A 15,717-nucleotide genomic window follows, 5' to 3' on the forward strand; every position below is an offset into this window, starting at 1 on the left:
TCACGGGGGTTGGATGCACTGGGTGCGACTAGAGGCACTGGGCTGAGACTAGGGGCACTGGAGAGGGACTGGGGGTAGTAGGGAGGGACTGGGATGGGACGGAGGGCACTGGAGATGGACTGGGGAGAACTGGGCTGGCACTGGGGGCACTGGAGTGCAACTGGGATTCTCAGGGGAGGGACTGGGGAAAGTGGGATGGAACAGGGGTCATTGGGGAGGGATTGGGGACAGTGGGACTACAGGCACTGGGATGGGACTGAGGTCAGTGGGGAGGGAACTGGGATGGGACTGGGAGCACTGGGAAAGGGACTGCAGGGACTGGGATAGGACTGGGAAGGGACTGCAAGGGGACTGTGAGAGGACTGGGGAGGGGACTGGAGAGCGTGCCTGGGATGGGCCTGAGAATCTCTGGGGAGGGACTGGGACCACTGGGATGGGACTGCTGTCACTGGGATGGGATGCAGTTGTACTGGGAAGGGACTGGGGAGGGACTGGGATTTGATTGGAAGCACTGGGGAGGGACTAGGAATCATTTAGGAGGGACTTGGATGGGACTGGGGAGGGACTGGGGCCACTGATGATGGCTGTTTAATGCACTTGGGATGGACCGGGAGCACTGCGATGCAGTGGGGAAGGACTGGAGGTACTTGGATGGGACTGAGAGAACTAGGATGCTTCTGAGGGCACTGGGGAGGTACCAGGGGCACTGGGTTGGCACTGGGCTGCACTGAGGGCACTTGGGAGCAAGTGGGATCATTGGGGGGGGAACTGGGGTGGGACTGCAATGGGTTTGAAACAACTTGGGAAGGACTGGGAGCTCTGGGGAGGTTCTGGAGGGAACTGCGCAGGGAGCTTGGTTGGACTGAGGTTACAAGGGATGGACTGGGATGGGACTGGGCTGCAGTGGGAGCAATTGGGAAGGAGTGGAGGCACTGGGGAAGGAACAGGGAGGGGACTGACTGCACTGGGATGGGGTTTGGGGTACTTGGGAGAAACTGGGAAGGACTCAGGAGGGACTGGGGACAGTAGGAAGGGACTGTAAAGGTGAAATTGAAACAGACTCACCTGAGTCACGGTCTAAGAAGTCCTGGTACAGCCCCTGACTCCGAACAACAGCCAAGGGGCCTCAGCCCAATCCCTGGCCCCTCCTCCCCCTCATTGTTAACACCTGGGCCTTCCCCATAGAACACCTGACTCTACCCAGTACTCCCAGTTCCCTCCAATGGCTTGCAATAGAATTACTAGACTCCCCAGAGTGCACAAAAATACAATCCCAATCCCACAGTAATTTCTACTCAAAACCAACAGTCCCTGACCAAAGTATCCAGTCCATATTCTAGCCCCCAGCTCTATCCCAGCCCCTTAGTGATTTTAGCTTGAGACCCACAAGCTTTATTGCACTGCCAGCTCTGCTCTCTCAGTAGCAGCTCCAAATCTTGCAGGATCTTCATCTTGGCTCCATCTCTGTGACTTTCCAGCTCCAACCTCACACTCCCATTCCCAGTCGCCCAATTACTCCTCCAGCCCCACAAACCCTAGCCCAATTCAAAACTCACAAACCCAGCACAAGACTAATTTAACCTCTCCTCGCCCAGTCCACATTCCTGCCCATCAATCACTAGTCCACAGCTGCACAGGTTTTTAAGCAACGGTGCCAGTCCCTATCCGAGCTCCAGACACTCTCCCAGCTCCACAGATGCAATCCTAGCACTATGCTGACTTCAGGCCCAGCCTCCCAGTCTGCATTCCCAATTTACAAGCCCAATTCCAACCACACAGGGATTTCAGCGACGGTGCCACAGGACCTATCTCCTCCCCACACGGATTCCTGCCCAAGTGTTACAGTCTCAAGCCCAAACCCTGTCCCTACCCCAGCCCCTCAGTGATTTCAGCTCCAGACCCACAAGCTTTATTGCACTGCCAGCTCTGCTCTCTCAGCAGTAGCTCTGCATCTTGCCAGCGCCGCCACGGGAAGCTGCTCCAGGTTCTCACTGTAGGATCTTCAGCTTGGCTCCAGCTCTGCGACTTTCCAGCCCCACCCTCCCAATCCCAGTCCCAGTCCCCCAGGTGCTCCTCCAGCCCCACAAACCCGATCCCAATTCCAAAATCACAAGCCCAGCACTATACTGACTTCAGCTCTACCCACCCAATCCACATTCCCGCCCATTAATCCCTATGCCACAGCCACTCCGGGATTTCAGCGATGGTGCCACAGGCCCTATCTGAGCTCCAGACACTCTCCCAGCTCCACAGATGCAATCCTAGCATTATGCTGATGTCAGCCCCAGCCTCTCAGTCCACATTCCCAATTTACAATCCCATTTCCAGCTGCATAGAGATTTCAGCAACGGTGCCACAGGACCTATCTCCTCCCCACACGGATTCCTGCCCAAGTGTTACAGTCCCAAGCCCAGAACCCATCCCAATCCCAGCCCCTCAGTGATTTCAGCTCCAGACCCACAAGCTTTATTGCACTGCCAGCTCTGCTCTCTCAGCAGTAGCTCTGCATCTTGCCAGCGCCGCCACGGGAAGCTGCTCCAGGTTCTCACTGCAGGATCTTCAGCTTGGCTCCAGCTCTGCGACTTTCCAGCTCCACCCTCACACTCCCAGTCCCAGTCCCCCAGGTGCTCCTCCAGCCCCAAAATTCCTATCCCAATTCCAAAGACACAAGCCCAGCCCTAGACTGATTTCAGCTCTCCCACCCAATCCATGTTCCCACCCATCAATCCCTATATCACACACACAGCCATTGCAGCAACGGTGCCACAGGCCCTATGTCACAGTGATTGCTCTGATCACTGCCCCAAGTGTTACAGTCCCAAGCCCAAACCCTGTCCCTACCCCAGCCCCTCAGTGATTTCAGCTCGAGACCCACAAGCTTTATTGCACGGCCAGCTCTGCTCTCTCAGCAGTAGCTCTGCATCTTGCCAGCGCCGCCACGGGAAGCTGCTCCAGGTTCTCACTGCAGGATCTTCAGCTTGGCTCCAGCTCTGCGACTTTCCAGCTCCACCCTCACACTCCCAATCCCAGTCCCCCAGGTGCTCCTCCAGCCCCAAAATTCCTATCCCAATTCCAAAATCACAAGCCCAGCCCTAGACTGATTTCAGCTCTACCCGCCCAGTCCACATTCCCAATTTACAATCCCATTTCCAGCTGCATAGAGATTTCAGCGACGGTGCCACAGGCCCTATCTCCTCCCCACACAGATTCCTGCCCAAGTGTTACAGTCCCAAGCCCAGAACCCATCCCTATCCCAGCCCCTCAGTGATTTCAGCTCGAGACCCACAAGCTTTATTGCACTGCCAGCTCTGCTCTCTCAGCAGTAGCTCTGCATCTTGCCAGCGCCGCCACGGGAAGCTGCTCCAGGTTCTCACTGCAGGATCTTCAGCTTGGCTCCAGCTCTGCGACTTTCCAGCTCCACCCTCACACTCCCAGTCCCAGTCCCGCAGGTGCTCCTCCAGCCCCACAAACCCGATCCCAATTCCAAAATCACAAGCCCAGCCCTAGACTGACTTCAGCTCTACCCACCCAATCCACATTCCTGCCCATTAATCCCTATTCCACAGCCACTCAGGATTTTAGCAATGGTGCCACAAGCCCTATCTGAGCTCCAGACACTCTCCCAGCTCCACAGATGCAATCCTAGCACTATGCTGATTTCAGCCCCAGCCTCTCAGTCCACATTCCCAATTATAATCCCAATTCCACAGACACACAGGGATTTCAGCGACGGTGCCACAGGCCCTATCTCCTCCCCACAATGATTCCTGCCCAAGGGTTACTGTCCCAAGCCCAAACCCTGTCCCTACCCCTCAGTGATTTCAGCTCGAGACCCACAAGCTTTATTGCACTGCCAGCTCTGCTCTCTCAGCAGTAGCTCTGCATCTTGCCAGCGCCGCCACGGGAAGCTGCTCCAGGTTCTCACTGCAGGATCTTCAGCTTGGCTCCAGCTCTGCGACTTTCCAGCTCCACCCTCACACTCCCAGTCCCAGTCCCGCAGGTGCTCCTCCAGCCCCACAAACCCGATCCCAACTCCAAAGTCCAGATCCCTGCCCTAGACTGATTTCAGCTCTTCCCCCCCAGTCCATGTTCCCGCCCATCAATCCCTATTCCACAGACACACAGATGTTTCAGCGACGGTGCCAGTCCCTGTCTCAATCCTACAGTGATTTCTGCTGCAGTGCCACAGTCTCTATCCATGCTCCACAGTCCCTTTCCGAGCACCACTCTCCCCATCCCATACCCAGACCCACAACCTTTATTTCTCTGCCAGCTCTGCTGTCAGCTCCTGGTAAAGCTGCTGCATGTTCCAATCCTAGCATCTTTCTTTTGTTAAAGGTCTTAGTTTTTCATCCCAGCTCCCAAGCCCACATTCCAGGCCAGGCCTGACTATTTTTATCCCAGCTCCATCCCTGCAGTACTTATGCCAGGTCCATGTTCCCTAATCCAGCCCCACTCTTGTTCTGCCCACAGTCCTACCGTCTTTATGTCTCCACCAGTTCTGCTGCCTGAGCTCCAGGTTCTCAGCTTTCTGCTGCCTCTGCCTCAGCTTTCTGCTGCCTCTGCCTAAATCTGCTCCTGGGTATCTCTGCAGCCCGGGGCTGTTGACAAGGTCACAAATCAGTCTTTGTCGTTCACTTAAATATCTCTAAGAGCTGTCCCACCCATCTCAACGGGAACAGCAACAAAACAATAGAATAAACAATCAAGTAGTCAAAGATGAAAATAAAAGTAAAATAAAATTATAATAGAATGAAACATCTTTTATTACTTTTCTTTGTAACAATACTTTCAATACCAGCCCCACTGAGAGGTTGCATCCTCATCCTTCTGGTTCGGGGCAGCACCCCTGAGCATGGGCTGCTCCCCCACTGAGCACTGACCAAAGCTGGGCGGCACAGCTGCCCGGGACACCGCCTGCCCAACGCCCTGCCTCGGTAGCCGTGGGGGACCGACCCCGGCTCCCCCTGGATCGGCAGCCGAGCGGGTGCTGCCCCATGGCTCCCCACCGCTCCCTGGAGCGGCAGCCGCGAGGGTCCCACCCTGGCTCAGCGGCCGCGCCGATCCCGGACCGGCTCCGGCAGCTCCAGCGCCGATCCCGGACCGGCTCCCGCAGCTCCAGCGCCGCCCCCAGCCCCGCCGCCCAACTGCCCCCAGGGCCCCCCGCCCACGCCGTTTATAGCCCGCGGCCCGCACAGCCCCGCCCCCCTCGTGCCAGCCCAGCCAATCCCAGCGTCCGGCAGCGTCCCCGCCTGCCCGTTCCCGCCCCGCCCGTCCCCAAGAACCCCGCTGTCCCCTCACGCCCCGCTCCCAGGGGCTGCTCCGCTCCCGCCCGCTCTCCGCCTCCCTCCCCTTCTCCCGGGAGAACTCCGGGACGGGACGGGATCGCGGACCTCCCACCCGCCCTCTCAACAGCGCCTGCGGGCACCGCGGCAGCGCAGGCGCGGCTCCGCCGGATCCCGAAGCAAAGGCGCCGAGACCGGCGCCTGAGGGGAACGCGGGGGACGAGGTGGAGAGGGGGGCGGCTCCGCGCCGCGGTTGAGCGGGCAGAGCTTGCTCGACCGCGGCCCCGTTGAAAGGGCCGCCGCCGCTCCCGCCCCCTCCCCGCCTCCCGGAAGAACTCCCAGACGGGACGTGAGCGCGGAGCTGTGCCACCCGCCCTCCCTGGTCCCAACAGGGCCTGTCGGGGGCTGCGGCAGCGCAGGCGCGGCTCCGGAAGCAAAGGCGCCGGCACCTACAGCGCCTGAGGGGAACGTGGGGAAGGGGGGCGGCGCCGCGCCGCGGCTGAGCGGGCACAGCTTACGGGACCGCGGCCCCATTGAAAGGGCGGGCTACGATTGGACGGAGCGGAGAAAAGCGGGCTGGGAGTGGCGGGCCGGGATCGGACCTGCACGTCGGGAGCGGCAGCCGCGGGAGTCCCGCCCCAGCTCACCGCCGATCTCGCCCCGGCTCCCGCAGCTCCAGCGCCGCTTCCACCTCCGCCGCCGAACTGCCCCCCCCGCTCCCCCCGCCCGCTATTTATAGCCCGCGGCCCGCACAGCCCCGCCCCCCCGTGCCAGCCCAGCCAATCCCCGCCCGCCCGTTCCCGAGAACCCCGCTGGTCCCGCAGGCCCCGCTCCCGGAGCCCCTCCCGCCCGCTCCCCGCCTCCCTCTCCTTCTCCTGGGAGAGCTCCCGGACGGGGCGTGACCGCGGAGCTCCCACCGCCCTTCCGTGGTCCCAGCAGCGCCTGAGGGGAACGGGGGGACGGTGCCGCGCGGAGGGGCCGCGCCGCGGCTGAGCGGGCAGAGCTTGCGGGACCGCTGCCGGATTGAAAAGGTGGGCTGTGATTGGACGGCGCCGAGAAAGGCGGGCCGGGATTGGCGGGCCAGACGCTGCCTCGGGCCCGGATTGGCGGGGCTTGGAGCCCGCGGGGTGGCGGGAGGTGCTCGGGTGGTCAGGAGGAGGGACGAGGGCCGTGTCGGAGGGGCCCTTCCCGCGGGTCCGTGGCCGTCCCGGGTCCCGCTCCCGGGACCCCGTCCCCTGCCCCGCCCCTTGGTCGGGCTGCACCCCCGGGGTCCCGGCCCCAAGGCCCCTGCAGAGCCCCTCGGGGAGCCCCCCACCGGCACACGGGGCGGTTCCGGATCGCGAAGGCGGACTGTGCGGCATGGGGGACCGGGGAGCAGCGGCGACGTGGTGGGCCGGGAGTCGGCGGCGGGGAGCGGGGAGGACGCAGAGCGGCAGTGCGCCTCTGACCGCCTCTCCCCACGCAGCAGTTCTGCTTCTACGGGGACTCAGACTGCCCCGACTGGGTGCTGGCTGAGATCAGCTCCCTGGCCGAAATCTTTTAAGTGCCCGCCCCCACCCCCATCCCCCTGCCTGCCCCAGGCCCGCTGCCCACCCTCCTTCTCCTGCGCAGTCCCCGCTGCTGCTGAAGTTCAGCGCTATTTCAGTACTTGTTCTTCTTGTGTTTCTGAAAAAAAGCTAGAATCAGGATAGCCAAAGCAACATAGAAAGTCTATTCCATCTTCAGCTACATTACAGGGCAAAGGAAATAAGTGATCCTACCCATCAGTGGAACAGGGAAAGAATGAAGATTAAGTCTGTGAGCTATAGAAGAGAAAAATCACACTGTAACAACTTAGAAGATTGCTCCAAGACCACAGTCACAGGAAAAGGGAAGAGAGCCAGGGGCAGAAACTGTAAGGCCAAAAAGATGATGGACACATCTGTGCATCAATCAGGTTCAGAGGTCACTGCATGCCCCAAGCCTAACGAGTTCTCTGGTCTATGTGTATTATACACCTATTAATTACTTGAATAGAAAATTTACAATTGAACTTTCACAAAGGTTACAGAGTGATATCCCTGCACTGACCATTGCAGCTGAGCTTCTGCTACACATTCTGACACGTCAGGTGACTGAATGTTTGCTTGTTTTCTAGGCTCTCCTTACAGTCCATCCAGGACATGAAATATAGAGGGGATTTCTTGAGAGGCAGCTTTTAGACCTCATTCCCTTACCTTCATGGTCAATGCCATCAGCGTCACTCTCCCTCTCTTCTTGCTCTTCATCGAGAGTTCCTCGTGTTAGTATTAGCTCAGAGGGACCCATTGCAGAAGCATCAGGTCCTTGAAGGGAACAGAAACAGCTGTACACAAACCAGCTTGCTAAAGGTAAGGTTTCTATCTGCACAGAAACCCAGCAATGAACACCTGCTCTAAGGGGACAGAAAGCTGCTTGTGGATCCCAGACACAGGACAGACTCCATCAGCACCTACTCGCCTCATCTAAGGAACAGTGCAGCCAACAGCAGAGCTTTCTCATATTCTGATCTGACTGTTTCACCTTTTCTAAAGTATTTCATTATTTCTAGTAGGTCCACTGCTTTAGCTACACAGCGGGGTTTCTTCCAAACCTGTGACTGACACAGGAAGAGCTGAGTGTGACCAACCCCACAGGAACTAAAGCCCCGCTCCTCTAACATGGAGCTGCCTTCACACTTCTGCTGTGAGGACAAAGAAGCACTGTACTACTTCACAAGGCAAACTCTTCAGAAAACTTCTGCAGTAAACTTTATCTTCCTGGGGAGGTACCTGCCACTGTGCTGCCCTGCACACACACGCTGCCCATGTCCTTCCACAAGTGTTCCAGCTGCTCTCTCTTTTGTTTATTTTGAGCTTTCTCCCGTAGACAAAGATTTACCTGTGGATTCTGAGAACATTTAAAACATCAGGAGAAGAGAAACCTCACCCAAACCCAGCAGCCTGTCCCCCAGTCAGAGAGCAGAAGTCACTATGCAGGTCTTACATTTCAACTAAGGTTTCACAGAACTTCTGACTAAGCGTGGAAAGCAACCTCCAGTCAGGTGGGATTCTAGGACGTTTTCAGCAGCGCCGGGAAGCCAAACTCTGTGTAGCTGTGCCTGCAGAGAACTGTCCTTTGGACAGCCACAACTCAAGGTGAGCAGAGCTACTGATTTTGGCACTGCAATTCAGTCTTTCTTACTAAGTCAAACTAGTACTCTTCACTGGTGCAGGAAGATACAGGGATAGTCTCAACAAATTCCTTTGGAAATTTATTTTTAAGAACTCTCTATCCATCTGAATGGAAGACACAATCTTATTTCCCAATCATTTTCACACAATTAGCTCAAATATTAGCACTAAACCAGTGAGCAACATCTGTTTTACAAAATCTTTATTTTTGTAAAGATATGCTCCACCACATCTAGGAAAAAAAAGGCAAATGGTGGACTCCTTCAGGACAGGAGTTTTCCCACAGTGAGTATGACTAGTGAATGAAATGTTAGACCCTCTCAACATAAAGGCAATTGTGTGCCTAAAAGTGACCCAAGGTACACTGTTCAGGTGTAAAACAGCTAAAAACACTTACCAGTGTTTTTCTCAGGCGCTCGTATTCTGGACGATACTCTCCGAAAAGGTGAATAAAGGGAGTGCATTCAGTCTGAAAAACACATGATTTGTATTGCATAAGGATCATCCTGGAGGCTCCTTTTTACTCAAAAAAAAAGTTTTCTCTAGGCTTTCATGTTTGAGAGACATTTCAGAAAGACAGTCCTTTTTTCCCCAGATTTGGATTCTGAAACCAATGGATGCAAAATCAATGAACATACTTCATTAAAACAGCAACAATTCAAAACTTGGTATGGAATTACAAGAAAAAAATTACTTCACAGACTTGCTGGCACAGACAGCATTTACTTTTTCACGGAACAGCACAAAAATTCATCTCTGAATAGTTCCTTTTTACTGCTGCTTTTTATGCTGATACTGGACACCCTAAGCTACCTTGGCTATGGCAGCTGTGCACTCCTTCAAATCAAAGGAGCAGACTCATGAATCAGGACCTTCAGGAAGTGGTCACTGGGTCACAGACCAGAAGTTATCCCCTTACCTCTCCTATTCATCTACAGCTTTAGAAAGCTGGGTAAAAATCTCCCCCAGTCCTGTGCCAAACACTGCAGAAACACCAACCACCTGGAAAAGAAAACACACCAGAAGTAGAGAGTAACTGAGCCAGATTTTTAATACAGAAAAAAAAACAAAATAAAAACAAACAAACAAACAACCCCCCACAACGACAACAAAAAAATCAACACCACCGAAAAACCCAACAACAACGAACTACTGATCTAAACCTAACACCACCCATTTAATCAGCACGGTGGCCTAAGAGTGGGCAGTAACACTTCTGCTTCTGTCCAGCCCGCTTTCAAACTCTTCCTCCACCTGCTGTTCATGTTTGTTACTTCTGCTTTTTGGTTGTCGGTGATTTTCTGTTTGGTGAGTTGTTGGGGTATTTTGGGGGGTGTTTCTTTGGGGAAGGAGGTTTGTTTGGTATTTTTTAACACCACAGGGCAATTCAAAAGAAAGGTCAAGTCTTTCTGCTGTTTACTTCTTTATTGTTAATAACCCAAGTTCTCATTCTGCATCTAGGGTTATAAGTGGTTAGCAAGTATCAGTGTACTAGAATTAAAGTGCAAAAGAGACAACAAGAACTGACCTTTTGGCTCTGAAATAGTCTAATACTTTTTATTTAGCCAAAGCACATTTAAAAGGTCCCCAGAACAGCAAGAGAGGGAGAATTGAATCAGTTGCTATGACAATACATTCAAAATGCACATCTACTTTCTAATTTCAACTTGTCTCTCATTACACTTCTGGCCATTTGTTCTGCTTGTATTAAATCAATTCTCTAAAAATACCTTGAATTAAGACTATTACCAGCCAGAATCCTACATCCTCTAACGAAAATTCTCCCTCTTTTTCATAGGCAAGACAGTCTCAACTACTGACTTCCAAATGGAAGACCTTTCCCAACACAGCCTTGCATGTGATCATTAATACAGTAAATATGCAGACAGCTCTCCAAAGGATTTTAAGCATTAAGGCCAGGCACTGTGCCAATATATATCAATATTTATACTTTCCCTGCACTTCAGTACAAGCTGCCTTTTACTCCCTAATCCTCTCCATACGACCTGCTCTCCATCCAGTGCTCCAACAGTCCTGACAGGCAGGTAAATATGACCTGATCAGCAAATAAGGAACAGGAAGTATGTTAGTTCTGTCTATGGGACCACTACAATCCCTTGTGAAATTCTGTATATTGGTCCACATAGGACACTTGCAATATTTTTGTTTTGGCTCTGTTATCATTATCTACATGAATGGAATCAGTTTGTTCCTGTGATATCCACACAGCCAAGAAGGCTTGCTTTTTCTTTAGTAAAAGCTGATGACAAACACAATCAGCTAAAACCTTTAGCACAGACTATGGGATCATTAACAGCCTCCAATGTATAGTTTTGTCAGAGAAACAATTAATTTGTCCTCTCAAAACCTGGCTGAGTGGAAGAACAATCTTCTTCTTGCACAAGCAAATATAAAGGGGTTTTTTGTTCATTTATTTGTTTTTGAGATTCTTTCCCTTCTTCCTACGTAGTACATTGCCCAACTGTACTTGACACTTTCAGAACAAGGAAAATTACCTCAGGTGGGAAATGCTGCAGCAAAGAACACTGCCTCTTACCAGCCTATCTTAGCTTTCATCTTGTGATTAATCACAGTTCAATATTAAATTATTCAGGCTGCCATTCAGTGTGACAAGCTGCAGTGTAATAAGCTACAGTGTGACCTCAACACAGGTCATCAACAGATTACAGTTCCAAAGGGCAGTGCAAAGCCCCTTTACAGAAGGACAGAATGGTGGGGGTTGGACAATACCTCTGGAGATCATCTAGTCCAATCTCTCCTGCTCAAAAAGCGGGATTAGGTAGAATAGGTTGCTCACGACTTTGCCTGAGCAAAAGTGTTTTAAGCATCTCCAGGGATGGAGACTCCACAATTTCTCTGGACCGGTCCAGAGGAGGACTTCTTAAGTTATTGTTTTCAGTGGGAAGGTAGGGACAGAAACAAGCGATCCCAAAACTTCAAACCCATCCCCACAGCGGTCCAGAGCAGCTTGAGCCCAGGCCCCTGCCTTCCCAGGGCCGGGCTCTTCTCTCTGCGAGGCACCCACCAGCCGGGCACTGCCCTGCCCGGCGGCCCCGAGCGCTTCAGGCGCCGGCCCGGCCAACGCCTCGCTCTGCGCGGGCGCCGCTTCCAAAAGCACTACCAAAGAGACACAGCGATCAAAGCAGAAGGACTGCGCTCCCCGCTTTTCTTACCTGCAGGCACACACAGCACAGCACGTTAGACAGAAAAGCCACAGGGTTAGTCCTGCCAGAGGTGTCCGGCACACCCACGGCGACCGAAGGAAAAGAGGGAGCCTGGGAACACGGAGTAAAAGACACCTTAATTAGGACTACACCGAGCACTAGCCAGGTCATTCCCACAGACAGCTTCACCGTCCAGTCACACAAAAAGCACTGACCTACCAGGGCCTCAGTTAGGATGGCTCCTGACGCTGACACCTCCGTTTGCCCCGGGGGGTCAAGAAGAACATCCCTGGGAAGAAGTCACCCCCAACAACAAAAAGGCAAAATTAGTGAAGCACGGGGTCCTCTTCTGACTAGATTGCCACCAGCATTCCATAGCAAATGCCACGACTATTCTGTTACAGACGAGAAAACCCTGTTCTCCCAAACAAACAGCCAGGAGATTTATGGGCACGCCTGAAAATTTCCTGTGAGGAACTTTTTGTAACTAAGGAGCAGGTGCTGTCTCGAGTTGAAGGCATCAATTTGACAGACACTTAGTACAGCAAACTCTTCAGCAGAGCAATTAATTGCTGTCTATTTGAACAGCAGGGGAGAGAAAATGACAGTCTAAGGGAAGACAAGAAAAGTAGAACTGGAATCAGCAGCCTTTTCTTCCATCTCTCCCCGAGAAAGTCGTGTTTCTCTATTCTAATAATTCTATGCCCTTTTCTACACGAAACTTAGACCAAAGCTGAAAAAACAACTAGAAAAACACGGAGAGAAACTTTTTAGAATTTCACGTGATTTTCCCAAACCGATCCCAGAAAAGCAGAACTCGGTAGAATGTACTCAGCTCGAGGCCTTTGGTCTTTTTTTCCCCTCACCCCCCCCTTTGGCGAGACCCGCGGCGCCTTTCGCGCGTCCGGGCCTTTCTTCCCTAAAACCTGCCCTTGCCTAGGAAAAGCTGAGCAGTTCACAGAGTTGCTGTTTCCAGCCCAGCTTCCCAAAGGATTTCTCTCTCCCGGCAGCACAGACAGGGTCCCCGAGGCAGCGCAGACCCTCCCCGCGGGGGGGTGTGGTGCGTGTGCAATGCCAGGGCACATCCGAACCCGGCCCTGCGGCGGCACGCAGGTGCGAGTTTCTCCGCAGAGGCGGGAAACTTGCCTGTCGCTTCCCCGGCCTGCAGTCCCCGATGGCCGCGGGAGAGGCAGAAGAGCGGCCGCGCCCTGCCCCGCCGCTCCCAGCTTACCCCGGGGACGATCTCCCGGGACGACACCCCCCCCAGCTGCTTCTCCCTGCAACCCCTCCGGCAGGCGCAGCTGCCCTGGGATTTCATGCCCCTTGTGTCTCTTGCGAGCTCAACGAGCGAACAAAGGGGTCCTGCAAGATCCGCTTCCTCTGTCCCTGAGGCAGCACAGACCCTCCCCGCGGGGGGGGTGGGCGATGCCAGGGCACATCCGAGCCCGGCCCTGCCGCTCTCGCCGCCCCTTCTCCTAGCGGCGGCACGCAGGTGCGAGTGTCTCCGCAGAGGCGAGAAAGCTGCCCGTCGCTTCCCCTGCCTGCAGGCCCCGATGGCCGCGGGAGAGGCAGAAGAGCGGCCGCCGCCCCCCCGCCGGGCCCCCGCTTACCCCGGCGACGATCTCCTGCAGAGCCCGACGTCGGATCTGCCGCCGTGGGTCGCTTCCGAGGGGGGAAGGCGGCGGCGCAGCCCCGACAGCATCTCCGGGGCACGGCGGGACCGACCGGGAGCGGAGCGGAACGGAGCGGAGCGGAACGGAACGGAACGGGGCGGCGGGGTTCGCGCCGCGGCCGCCCGGGATCGTCGCGCGTGCGCCGCGCGCCGCGGCGCGAGAGGGGTCTGCCCGCGCCGGTGCCTGCCGCCGCCCGCGAACCTGCCGCCCGCGTCCGGCGCCGCCGACCCCCCCGCCCCGTCCCCACAGCGGGAAGCGGCGCGGCGAGACGGCGCTGCGGGCGCGGGGCGGGGGTCCGGGTCGCGGCGGAGGTCAGGCAACAGGATAGACGCCTCTCTGAGGCGAGGGGGCCTCTCGCCGCCATCTTTAGTGTGGCCTCGGCTAAGTTCCGGTCGTGGCGGCGCCATCTTGAGTGTGGCGTCGGGGCGAACTTCCGGGCCGGGGCCGCCATCTTTAGTGTGGTCGTTCCGGTCCTGGCGGCGCCATCTTTACTGTGGGCTTGGCGGACTTCCGGGCCGGGGCCGCCATCTTTGGTGTGGTCGTTCCGGTCCCGGCGGCGCCATCTTTACTGTGGGCTTGGCGGACTGCCGGGCCGGGGCTCTGGAGGACTTCCGGTCGCTCTCTACTTCCGGTGACCGAGTTTACCCAAATTAGCGTCCCTCCTCGCTAATTTCTGCGCTTTCGCCCCAAAAAATCTTCGTGTTATTCCCCCCACACACACCCCGGGAGAGACGGGAGACCGCGAGTCCCGCCCTGCCGCCGGAACCGGCCCTTAACTCGAGCAGGGAGCGCTGCACCGCCACGAGAGCCACTGCGCATGCGTCGCCGGTCCCTCTCCTGGCTGCCCTTACTTACCACGTGATCGCCGGCGTCTTGCCAACGACTGCGCACGCGCCGCCGTCGCCACCTTGCCTGCCCCCCCACCCCGCCGCCCGACCGCCCGGCTTCGCTTTCTTACTGCGGCTCCCCCTCCGCTTTTTCGGCTCCCTGGGGTTCCCCCACCCGCATTTTGGGGTCCCCGTCTCACATTTTAGGGGTGATGACCCCGCAATTTACGGGTCGGGGGCCGGGAGGAGAGGAAACGGGGTGCCCAAGAAGGGGTTTCTTTTTTTTTTTTTTTTTTTTCTCTTTTATTTCATTTTCATTTTATTTCCTTTTTAGGTTTTTTGCCTTTTTTTTTAATTTTATTTTGTTTTTTATATTTCCTTTTTTATTTCGTTTATTTTTTATTCTCTTTATTTTTCATTTTCTCTCCCAGTGCTCCCCAGTAACACCCAGTGCTCCCCAACAACCCCCAGCAACACCCAGTGCTCCCCAGTGCACCCCAGTAACACCCAGTGCTCCTCAACAACCCCCAGCAACACCCAGTGCTCCCCAGTAAACACCCAGTGCTCCCCAACAACCCCCAGCAACACCCAGTGCTCCCCAAAAATTGACCCAAAACCGAACCAAATCACCCCAAAAGCTGACCCAAAACTCACCCCAAAACCTGACCCAAATCATCCCAAAAGCTGACCCAAAACTGACCCCAATCATCCCAAAAGCTGACCCAAAACTGACCCAAATCACCCCAAACAGTGACCCCAAACTGACCCCAAAAACTGACCCAAATCATCCCCAAAACTGACCCAAAACTCTGCATTTATTTGGCACCATTTCCTCTCAGAAACAACATCTCCGATTTAGTTGATTGCTAAAGCCATCATTTTAAAATCATCCCAGGAATCAAAAGGGACTGGAAAACACACACAAATCATTCCTGCACCCACCAAATCATTAGGAATTGGAACCCGATTCCCTCATCTCTCTCCTTGTGCTTCTTGGCTGGAAAACCTGATGATCCCCGCTGGCTATTTTTAGGCTGCTTTTCTTCCACAGCTCCTTTCCTCCCGGCTGAAACCTCCTGGCATATTCAGGGCTTACCTGGAGGGAAGCCCCTCTGAGGTATTTCCTCTCGCGGCAATTCTGTGGGATGAAGAAGTAAAAAAAGCACGTCAAGAGCTCCTTCTCCCCCCTTCCCTCGCATACACCCTCCCAGTTTGTCCTTGGCAGCTCCATCCCCCCGGCACCCGCACCCGACGCTTCGGCTCCGCTGGGAAAGGGACAGCAAGTGCACAAGCAAGTCCAGTGCTGGGCAGGGGCTCCCTGGGGAACGGCACTTCAGTGCTTTAGTCCGTGGCCTTTCCTGCTGCCCTCCCTCCCGGAGGCAGAGGATGACCCGGCCCTTGTTTCTCCCACGCACGCAGACCCAGGTCCTGCTCCTTTGGCCCCACTTTTCTTAGCAGACCCGGCATCCTTTTCCAGGGTCCCCAGGAAACTTCTGCACTTGACCCATTGCTGAGTGCAGAGCACAGGGCGAGGGAAGGACAAATTTCTCGGCACC

At 55.2% G+C, this 15,717-nt stretch overlaps 1 long non-coding RNA gene across 4 annotated transcripts; it reads right to left on the minus strand.

Moving 5' to 3' along the window:
* Window positions 1–6,973: 6,973 nt before the first annotated feature.
* Window positions 6,974–13,341, minus strand: LOC113994284. 4 transcript variants are annotated; one of them, XR_005566834.1, is made up of 4 exons: window positions 9,396–9,593; window positions 8,874–8,945; window positions 8,075–8,418; window positions 6,974–7,609 (listed from the first exon to the last, which is right to left on the minus strand). It is a non-coding gene; the product is annotated as an uncharacterized LOC113994284 (long non-coding RNA). The 4 variants fall into 4 exon arrangements; XR_005566835.1 differs by lacking the exon at window positions 6,974–7,609 and adding an exon at window positions 13,272–13,341 and having other exon boundaries at window positions 7,650–8,418; window positions 9,396–9,478; XR_005566833.1 differs by lacking the exon at window positions 6,974–7,609 and adding an exon at window positions 11,671–11,712 and having other exon boundaries at window positions 7,650–8,418; window positions 9,396–9,478.
* Between the last annotated feature and the right edge of the window lie 2,376 nt (window positions 13,342–15,717).

This window comes from Pipra filicauda, unplaced genomic scaffold (genome assembly GCF_003945595.2).
Source record: "Pipra filicauda isolate LSUMZ 115617 unplaced genomic scaffold, ASM394559v2 scaffold80_size11013439_pilon, whole genome shotgun sequence".
Classification (NCBI taxonomy): Eukaryota; Metazoa; Chordata; class Aves; order Passeriformes; family Pipridae; genus Pipra; species Pipra filicauda.